Below are 8191 nucleotides of genomic sequence, written 5' to 3'. Positions count from 1 at the left end.
TTCTTTGAAACTTGAACCCCAAGCACAGGATGTATCTTTGTAAATGATTGATTTAATTAAAAAGTGGACAGACGCTGAGTATATGATTTCCTCCTCTCTGAATGTTTATTCTGGTTCCATCCTAACACTGACGTTTAGTGGCTGATAGGCTAGGCACACAGATGTTTTAGCTCAGACTTTTCTCCCTGAGAGTTCTCATCTGGGCATCCTAATAATATCAACGGACAAACAAAGCTGAACTCAACACCACCACTTGACCTCATTTCTGATTTATTATTCTCCCTGCGACCGTGCAATTGAGCAGACCATCCCTGAAGTGTGTTTTAATTGTAATATCTTTTTGTGCTGGCCTCTTCCTTTGTCATCCACCATGTGTGCATCTGGGTTAACTTGCTGACTAGAAAATTGAAACATGCTTCTAGCCAGCAGCCAGAAACAAAGGGGAAAATTGTCTGAAGAGCCATCTAGCTGCCTGCGTTCACCCCACCCCCAAGATTCCCTTGCTTATATGAACAACCCCATAAGAATCTAAGCTGCTTTCGTAGGAACGTCAGCCTTGACATTTCTCCGGGGGCTGTTTAGCATGAAGAAGTGAGCCCTCTGCCCCTTCAACCTGGCTCCTCGCAGCCCGGCGCACTGTTCTGTTCTGCACAGGAGGGACTGGAGGGGCCTCAAGTCAGCTGGCAGGGAGGATTCTGGGTTAAGAGGTGTCTAAAAAACTTTGCTCAGTGGGTGTCCTTTTACTTCCCAGCTCTGCGGAGCCAATCAGGATGGTCTCAGGGAACTGGCAGGGACTTCATCTGGAAGCGTTTTCCTGAAACATGTAAATATTTGTACCTCCGGGGACTGTCTGACTCCAGGACGGTTTACACCAGTGTGCACTCTGGAGGTAAAGCATGGCCCGTGGCCTCTGAGGGGAGGCCAGGGCTCGTCCACCATCAGGGAATTGTGGATCCCAGTGGTCGTGGCAGCCCTAACGGGAAGGTCCGTAGGAACAGAGGCAGGCCGGTGGGACGCAGGCAGCACCTGACCGGCAGGCGTCCAGACGTGGACTCACTGGTGGCCGTGCCGCTGGGAGAGGTCCTGGAGAATGGCCGTTTGTCTCTGCTCCTCCTGCTTTGGGCTTTATAGAGATGCGCTGCGGATGCCAGGCCCAGACACGGCAGCACAGAGGAGAGGCTGTCAGACTTTTAGGACAAGGGCTTCGGAGGACTGGGAGGCCACCTGGCAACAGGAAATGAGAGCCACCCCCCCAAGCCTGGTGTGGCTCTGGAGCCTCACATCGCCTGGCAACAGAGGGAAGGCTGGCATCTGAGTCTGTCTGGAGCTCCCTGCAGGGCTGAGGCTTCAGCGTCCGTGCGTTTCCTGATCAGTCAGCACTCTCCTCTGTGCGCTTTTCTTGAAGACACCTGTGTTTTTTGGCCACCATGAGGGGGAAAAATGCCAAGCTTTGGCAGCCTCCTCTGATCTGGCATTAACAGCATCACACTAGTCATTTCCAGCAATTATCTCCCTACCGTGGTTGTTCTGTGCAGAGCTCTGGACCTTTCTCTGTGTGGTTCCACTGCATACATTAAAATCAGGAGCTGAAATCTGTTCCCAGGCTCCGTCCTCTCTTCTCCTGAGATTCCCTAGTGCTGGCCCTGCCTAGTCATATGGGTGGACACACACCAAGGCAGCCTGCAAGGACAGTGGGGCAAGCAGAGAGATTTCTGAGATTCTGCTGGTGCGGGAATCGCTCACTTTAATCTTTCTGATTGCTGAGGGCAAAGGTCCCTCCACCAATTCATAGATCATGGCATTTATAAGCTTCCTTTGACCTTGGATTAGGCCCAGGTCTCCATTAAAGTTTCCCCACGGCTTCCTAGTCTTTCTTTCATGACTCATTTCAGAGTTTATAATTGTAGGTTTAGCTGTGTGATTATTTATTTTATGTCTTCCTCCCATTGACCACATCAATTCTGCTCGTAACTGAATCCCAGAGACTGTCATGTGGTTGGAGTCCAATATACATTTATTAAATGAACAAATAAGTGAATGAATGAATGGAGTTTGAAGAAACCATCAAGACTGGGCCTGATGCCTTCACTTAATAGATGAAGGTACATAAGTTAAAGGGCTCGTCCAAGTCTATTCAGTTTGTTTTTTGTTTGTTTTACATGTATGAAGACAGATTGAATTTGTCAATTAATTCCAAAGTATTAATCTATTGTAAGTATTAGGGAATTCAAAGGAATAAAACTCAATTCCTACTTTTAAGAAAACAGCAGTTAGTCCTGGCCGGTTTGGCTCAGCGGTTAGAGCGTCGACCTGCGGTCCAGAGAGACCCAGGTTCGGTTCCCGCTAAGGGCATGTACCTCGGTTGCAGTTTGTCCCCGACCCTGGTTGGTTGTGCGGGTGGCAACCACTCGATGTGTCCCTTTCACATCGATGTTTCTCTCTCTCTTTGTTCCTCTCTCTCCCTCCCACTCTACCTGAACAAAAAAATGGAAAAATGTCCTCGGTGAGGATGATAAAAAAAAAAAAGAAAACAGCAGTTAAACTGTTAAGATAATAATAGTGATTCATGAAGTGCTTACAGTGCTCACAACAGTCCTATGAAATAGGTCTTATTATCATCATTTAACAGATTGCAAAAGTAAGCTCAGAGATAATTTTTTTTTTAATTAAATCCTCACCCAAGGATATTTTTCCATTTATCTTCAGATAGAATGTGAGGGAGGGAAGGAAGGAGAGACAGACAGACAGACAGACAGACAGAGAGAAAGAAACATCAATATGAGAGAGACACATCGATTGGTTGCCTCCCACACGACCCCGACCAGGGCTGGGGACCTAACCTCAACCGAGGAATGTGACACTCTAACCGCTGAGCTAAACTTACCAGGGCAATAATTGTTTGTTTTTTTTTTAATATGTTTTTCTTGATTTTAGAGAGAGAAGAAGGGAGGAGGAGAGAAACATCAATGAGAAATAAACATTGATTGGCTGCCTCCTGCATGCCCCCTGCTGGGGATCAAGCTCAAAACCCAGGCATGTGCCCTGACTGGGAATCAAACCAGTGACTTCTTGGTGCATGGGTCAATGCTCAGCCACTCAGCCGTACTGGCTGGACAAGCTCGGAGATAATTGTATTGAGCTTTTACTTGGTGCTAAGTTCTACATGTTTTACCTGTTTTTATAATTTTTTTTTAGAGACACAGAGAGAGAGAAACATCGATGTGAGAGAGACACATAGATTGGTTGCTTCCTGCACAACCCTGACCAGGGCTGGGGACCTAACCACAACCAAAGTACATGCCCTTGACCAAGATTGAACCTGTGACCGACGCTCTAACCACTGAGCCAAACCTGCCAGGGCTACCTGTTTTTATAATTTATTTAACTTTCAAGGCTTGATTAGGGAAGGATTCATTTCACTTTTTAAATTTTTACTTATTGATTTTAGAGAGAGGAGGGGGGAGAGGGAGAGAAACATCAATTTGTTCCACTTATTTATGCATTCACTGGTTGATTCTTGTATGTGCCCTGACCATAGGTCGAACCTTCAACCTTGGAGTATCAGGATGACACTCTAACCAACTGAGCAACCTGGCCAGGGCCAGGAAGGATTCCTTCCTATGATCACTCACATGATTGTTGCCAGGTCTCAGATCCTCATGCACTGCTGGCCAGAGGCAGCTCCTTGCCAAATGGGCCTTTTCCATAGCAGCCGTCACAGCGTGGCCACATGCTTTCCCCAGGGCAAGGCTGAGTGCTAGTAGGACAGCTAGATTGGAGTTAAGTCTTTATAATTCAATCTCAAAAGTGACTTCCCATCACATCATCATTGCCATTTTGTATTCATTTGAAGTGAGTGGAACATGGGGTGGTGAACACACAATACCGTGTACAGATGGTGTGTGGTAGAATTATGCACCTAGGACCTGTATAATTTTGTTAACCAGTGTCACCTTAATAAATTCAATAAAAAGGGGGAAAGAAGAAGTGAATAGAATGGTCCAGCCCATACTCATGGGAGAGTAAGGCTGTGCATACCCGAGGCAGGGATCACAGGTCATCCTGGAGGTTGCCTACCACAACAAGGTCAGTTAAATACAAAATCAATCAATATAACCCAGCATATTAATAACATAAAGAAGAAAAATACAGTCGCCTCAGTAGAGGCAAAAAAAATTTTTTTGATGAAACGTGACATCCATTGATGATAAAAACCCTTAGCAAGCTAGATATCGAAGGAATTGTTCTTGTTCTGATATAGACATGTGATCAAGTGCATTAATGGTCTTACTTCCTCATCCCTCCTAAGCTAAACTAAAACAATAAAGGTTCTAGAAGATACTGTAAGATGTCCCCATGATCTAGGGGTAGAAAACGTTTATTAAATAGGGTGTGAAAGCACTACCCATAAAGGAAATGGTTGGCAGACTACAGCCCACATGCCAAATCTGGCCACTTGTTTTTGTAAATAAAGTTTTACTAGAAAGCAGCCAAGCCCATTTATTTATGTATTATCCATGGCTGCTTTCACACTGCAATGGCAGAGTTGAGTAGTTGTGTCAGAGATCTTATGGCTGGCAAAGCCTAAAATATTTACTATCTGGCCAATTTCAGAAAAAGTCTGCCAAGCCCTGAATTAGACTGAATTAAAATTAGGAATTTCAGGTCATCAAATGGCAAGTCTCAGAATGGAAAAAACATACAACTGACAAAGGTCTCCTATCCCAAATATTTAATGGACCCCGATAAATTAATAAGAAAAAAACTCAATAGAAAAATGGGGGAGCCCTGGCTGCTTTGGCTCAGTGGTTAGAGAATCGGCCTGCAGTCCAGAGAGACAGGGGTTCGGTTCCCGCTAAGGACATGTACCTCGGTTGCAGTTTGTCCCCGGCCCTGGTTGGGTCGTGCAGGTGGCAGCCACTCGATGTGTCCCTTTCACGTGATGTTCCTCTCTCTCTCTGTCTTCCTCTCTCCCTCCCACTCTATCTGAATAAAAAATGAAAAAATGTCCTCAGGTGAGGATTAAAAAAAAAATTAAAAAAAAAAAGAAAAATGGGGGAAAGACAGCAATAGGTACTCACGTCACACAAGAGGAGTGGTCAACAAGTACATTAAAATGTGTTCAACATCATTAGCCAGGAAATGCAACTCAAGAAATTGCTAATTCAAACCATAATGAGATATCACTACACACTCACCAGAATCACTAAATTAAAAAGACTGAAAATAACAAGTGATGATAAAAATATGGAGTAACCAGAACTCCCATATGTGGCTGGTGGCAGTGCAGATGAACACAGCTACTTTGAAAAACTATTTGGGCCCTGGCCAGTATGGCTCAGCAGTTGGAGTGTCAGCCCACGGACTAAAGAGTTGCGGGCTCAATTCCGGTCAAGGGCACATACCTAGATTGCAGTTTGGTTCCCGGCGCTGGTTGGGGTCATGTGGGAGGCAACCAGTCGATGTGTCTTTCACATCGATGTTTCTCTCTCTCTCTCTCTCTCCCCCCCACACACACACTCTGTCTGAAGATAAACAGAAAAATATCCTGAGGTGAGGATTAAAAAAAAAAAAAAAGGATTTGGCAGTATCCACTAAAGGAGAACATTATCTCCACTCCTAGATATATACTCAACAAGTAAGCATCAGTTCACCAAAATTCATGTACAAAATGTAGCTAACATTATTTATAATAGCCAAAAACTTGTAACAGTCCAGTGTCCACCAATAGTCAAGTACATTGTAGTAATCATACAGTGAAATATATTATACAACAATAAAAATAAGTAAACTGCTTCACTTAACACTATGGCTTAATCTCACAAACTGAGTGTTCATAGAAGCCAGATTCAAAAAAATAAATAAAAAACATGTGATTTCATTTATATTAAGTTGAAAATCAGCAAAACAAACCTGTGATGTGAGAACTCTAGAAAGTAGTTTCCTTTGGGGAAGAGGGAAGGGATAATGTTTGGGAAGGAGCCTGAGGGTCCTGCTGCTGCCAATGTTCTATTTTTAAATCTAGGTGGTGGTTACATGTGTATATTTATTTTGTGATGATTCATTGAGCTGTTTTCCTAAGAGTTATGCACTTTTATGTGTGTAATTAAAAGTTGTCAGTTTTGAGTTATCAGGACTGAGTGTAAGGGAATGCCAAGGTCTGATTGGCTGAAGACTGGACATCTGAACCAATCACTGTCGAGGGGGCGATGAGACTCTTGACGGACTGTAGACAGTATTTTCCTACAGGGGTGCTGTTGACATTTAGAGAAGGTAGTTCTTCATGGTTCCCACATGCATCCCTGGCCCCTCAAACACTAAATGCCAGTAGACACATCACCCCTTCCCCCATTTCCCAATTTGGTGGAGGAGGGACACATTCTGCTTTGTTTGAAAGCAATCCCTTTACTAATCAGGGCCAACTTTGGAGATGCAGTACATCCCCTAAAGCCACAGCTGATACATCGTCAAGGAGGGTGGAATGGCTTTGGGGAGAAAACCACACAGTCCACTGCACACCAATGAAAAACGGAAGGAAGAAGCACCACTCAACCCCTTCTGTCTGCTCCATTGTTTTTCATTCCTTTAGGGGGAAATTCAATCTTCTGAGGGAGGTCATGTGTGTAGTTAGAAAATACTGATATAATTACTTTCATTATGAGAAGTAGGTGAATGAAAAATAATTGGGGAGCTGGTAAGCTTTTCCTTACTTGCAAGTTAGTCTGATATCTTAAATGTCCATAAACTTGCTCTGCTCACACAAAGAAGGAAGTTCATTTGATACATCTGCTTTTGAGAATGTACACTTACTTCCTGCAAGCTAATTTAAATGATAAACAACATGGGGGACTGGTCTGACAGACGGTAGTACACGCTCACAGTGGTCTAAGATGCAGCCATTAAAAATGATCTTGCCCCGGCGCTTCATGGGTCTTCTTTCTGATTGACTGGTCTTGCCATTTTTGCCTCAGTGCTGCTGATAGCAAGATGTCATCAGGAAATGCCCAAATTGGGCACCCTGCCCCCAACTTCAAAGCCACAGTGGTTATGCCAGAGGGTCAGTTCAAAGGTATCAGCCTATCAGCCCTGGCCGGTTTGGCTCGGCGGTTAGAGCGTCGGCCTGCGGTCCAAAGAGACCCAGGTTCGATTCCCACTAAGGGCATGTAACTCGGTTGCAGTTTGTCCCCGGCCCTGGTTGGGTTGTGTGGGTGGCAACCACACGATGTGTCCCTTTCATGTCAATGTTTCTCTCTCTCTCTCTTCCTTTCTCTCCCTCCCACTCTATCTGAACAAAAAATGGAAAAATGTCCTCGGGTGAGGATTGAAAAAAAAAATCAGCCTATCAGACTACAAAGGAAAACATGTGGTGTTCTTCTTTCACCCTGACTTTACCTTTGTGTGCCCCACAGAGATGCTTGCTTTCAGGGATAGGGCAGAAGAATTTAAGAAACTCGATTGCCTAGTGATGGGTGTTTCCGTGGATTCTCACTGTCACCTGGCATGGAAACGAGGAGGACTGGGACCCCGAACTTCCCCTTCGTGTCAGACACAAGTGCACTGCTCAGGACTATGGGGTCTTAAAGGCTGATGAAGGCATCTCATGCAGGGGCCTTGTTATCACTGCTGATAAAGGTCCTTTCACCAGATCACCAAAAACGACCCTCCTGCTGGCCGCTCTGTGGACGAAGCTCTGAGGCTGGTTCAGGCGTTCCAGTTCACTGACCAACATGGAAAGGGTGCCCAGCTGGCTGGAAGCCAGGCAGTGATACCATCGAGCCTGATGTCCAGAGAGCAAAGGCTATTTAATTTCTCTAAGCAGAAGTGAGCCCTGGGCCACTGTAGGGTCACGCGGCAGTGTACAGCCATGAGAACAAAGCTTCTCTTTTACTATTGTCATGCTTAAAACACAAGATCTTAGACTTAGCCCAGGTATGGCCTTTCCTGGGGGGTTTGGGGAGGTCAGCCTTTCTTCTTCTGGAGGAAATGGTCTGAACTTAAGGAGCAGGCCAATTGATGTGTACAGTAGTGGGGCATCACCTTTTGTAGTTTCTATTAAATTTGAACTGAGGGAAAAAAACCTGATCTTGCCCTACTAGAGTGACTCAGTTGGTTGAGCATCATCCCATGAACCCAGAGGTCAGAAGTTCAATTCCTGGTCAGGACTCAATCCCCAGTAGGGCATATGCAGGAG

General features: G+C 45.0%; 1 pseudogene; it reads left to right on the top strand.

Moving 5' to 3' along the window:
• Positions 1-6987: 6987 nt before the first annotated feature.
• LOC118624472 lies at positions 6988-7825 on the top strand (annotated as a pseudogene).
• Positions 7826-8191: the final 366 nt, after the last annotated feature.

Source organism: Molossus molossus, unplaced genomic scaffold (assembly GCF_014108415.1).
Source record: "Molossus molossus isolate mMolMol1 unplaced genomic scaffold, mMolMol1.p scaffold_m16_p_10, whole genome shotgun sequence".
In the NCBI taxonomy this organism is placed as follows: Eukaryota; Metazoa; Chordata; class Mammalia; order Chiroptera; family Molossidae; genus Molossus; species Molossus molossus.
Note: the sequence above shows the minus strand (reverse complement) of the source record. Positions and strands in the feature narration are given on the sequence as shown.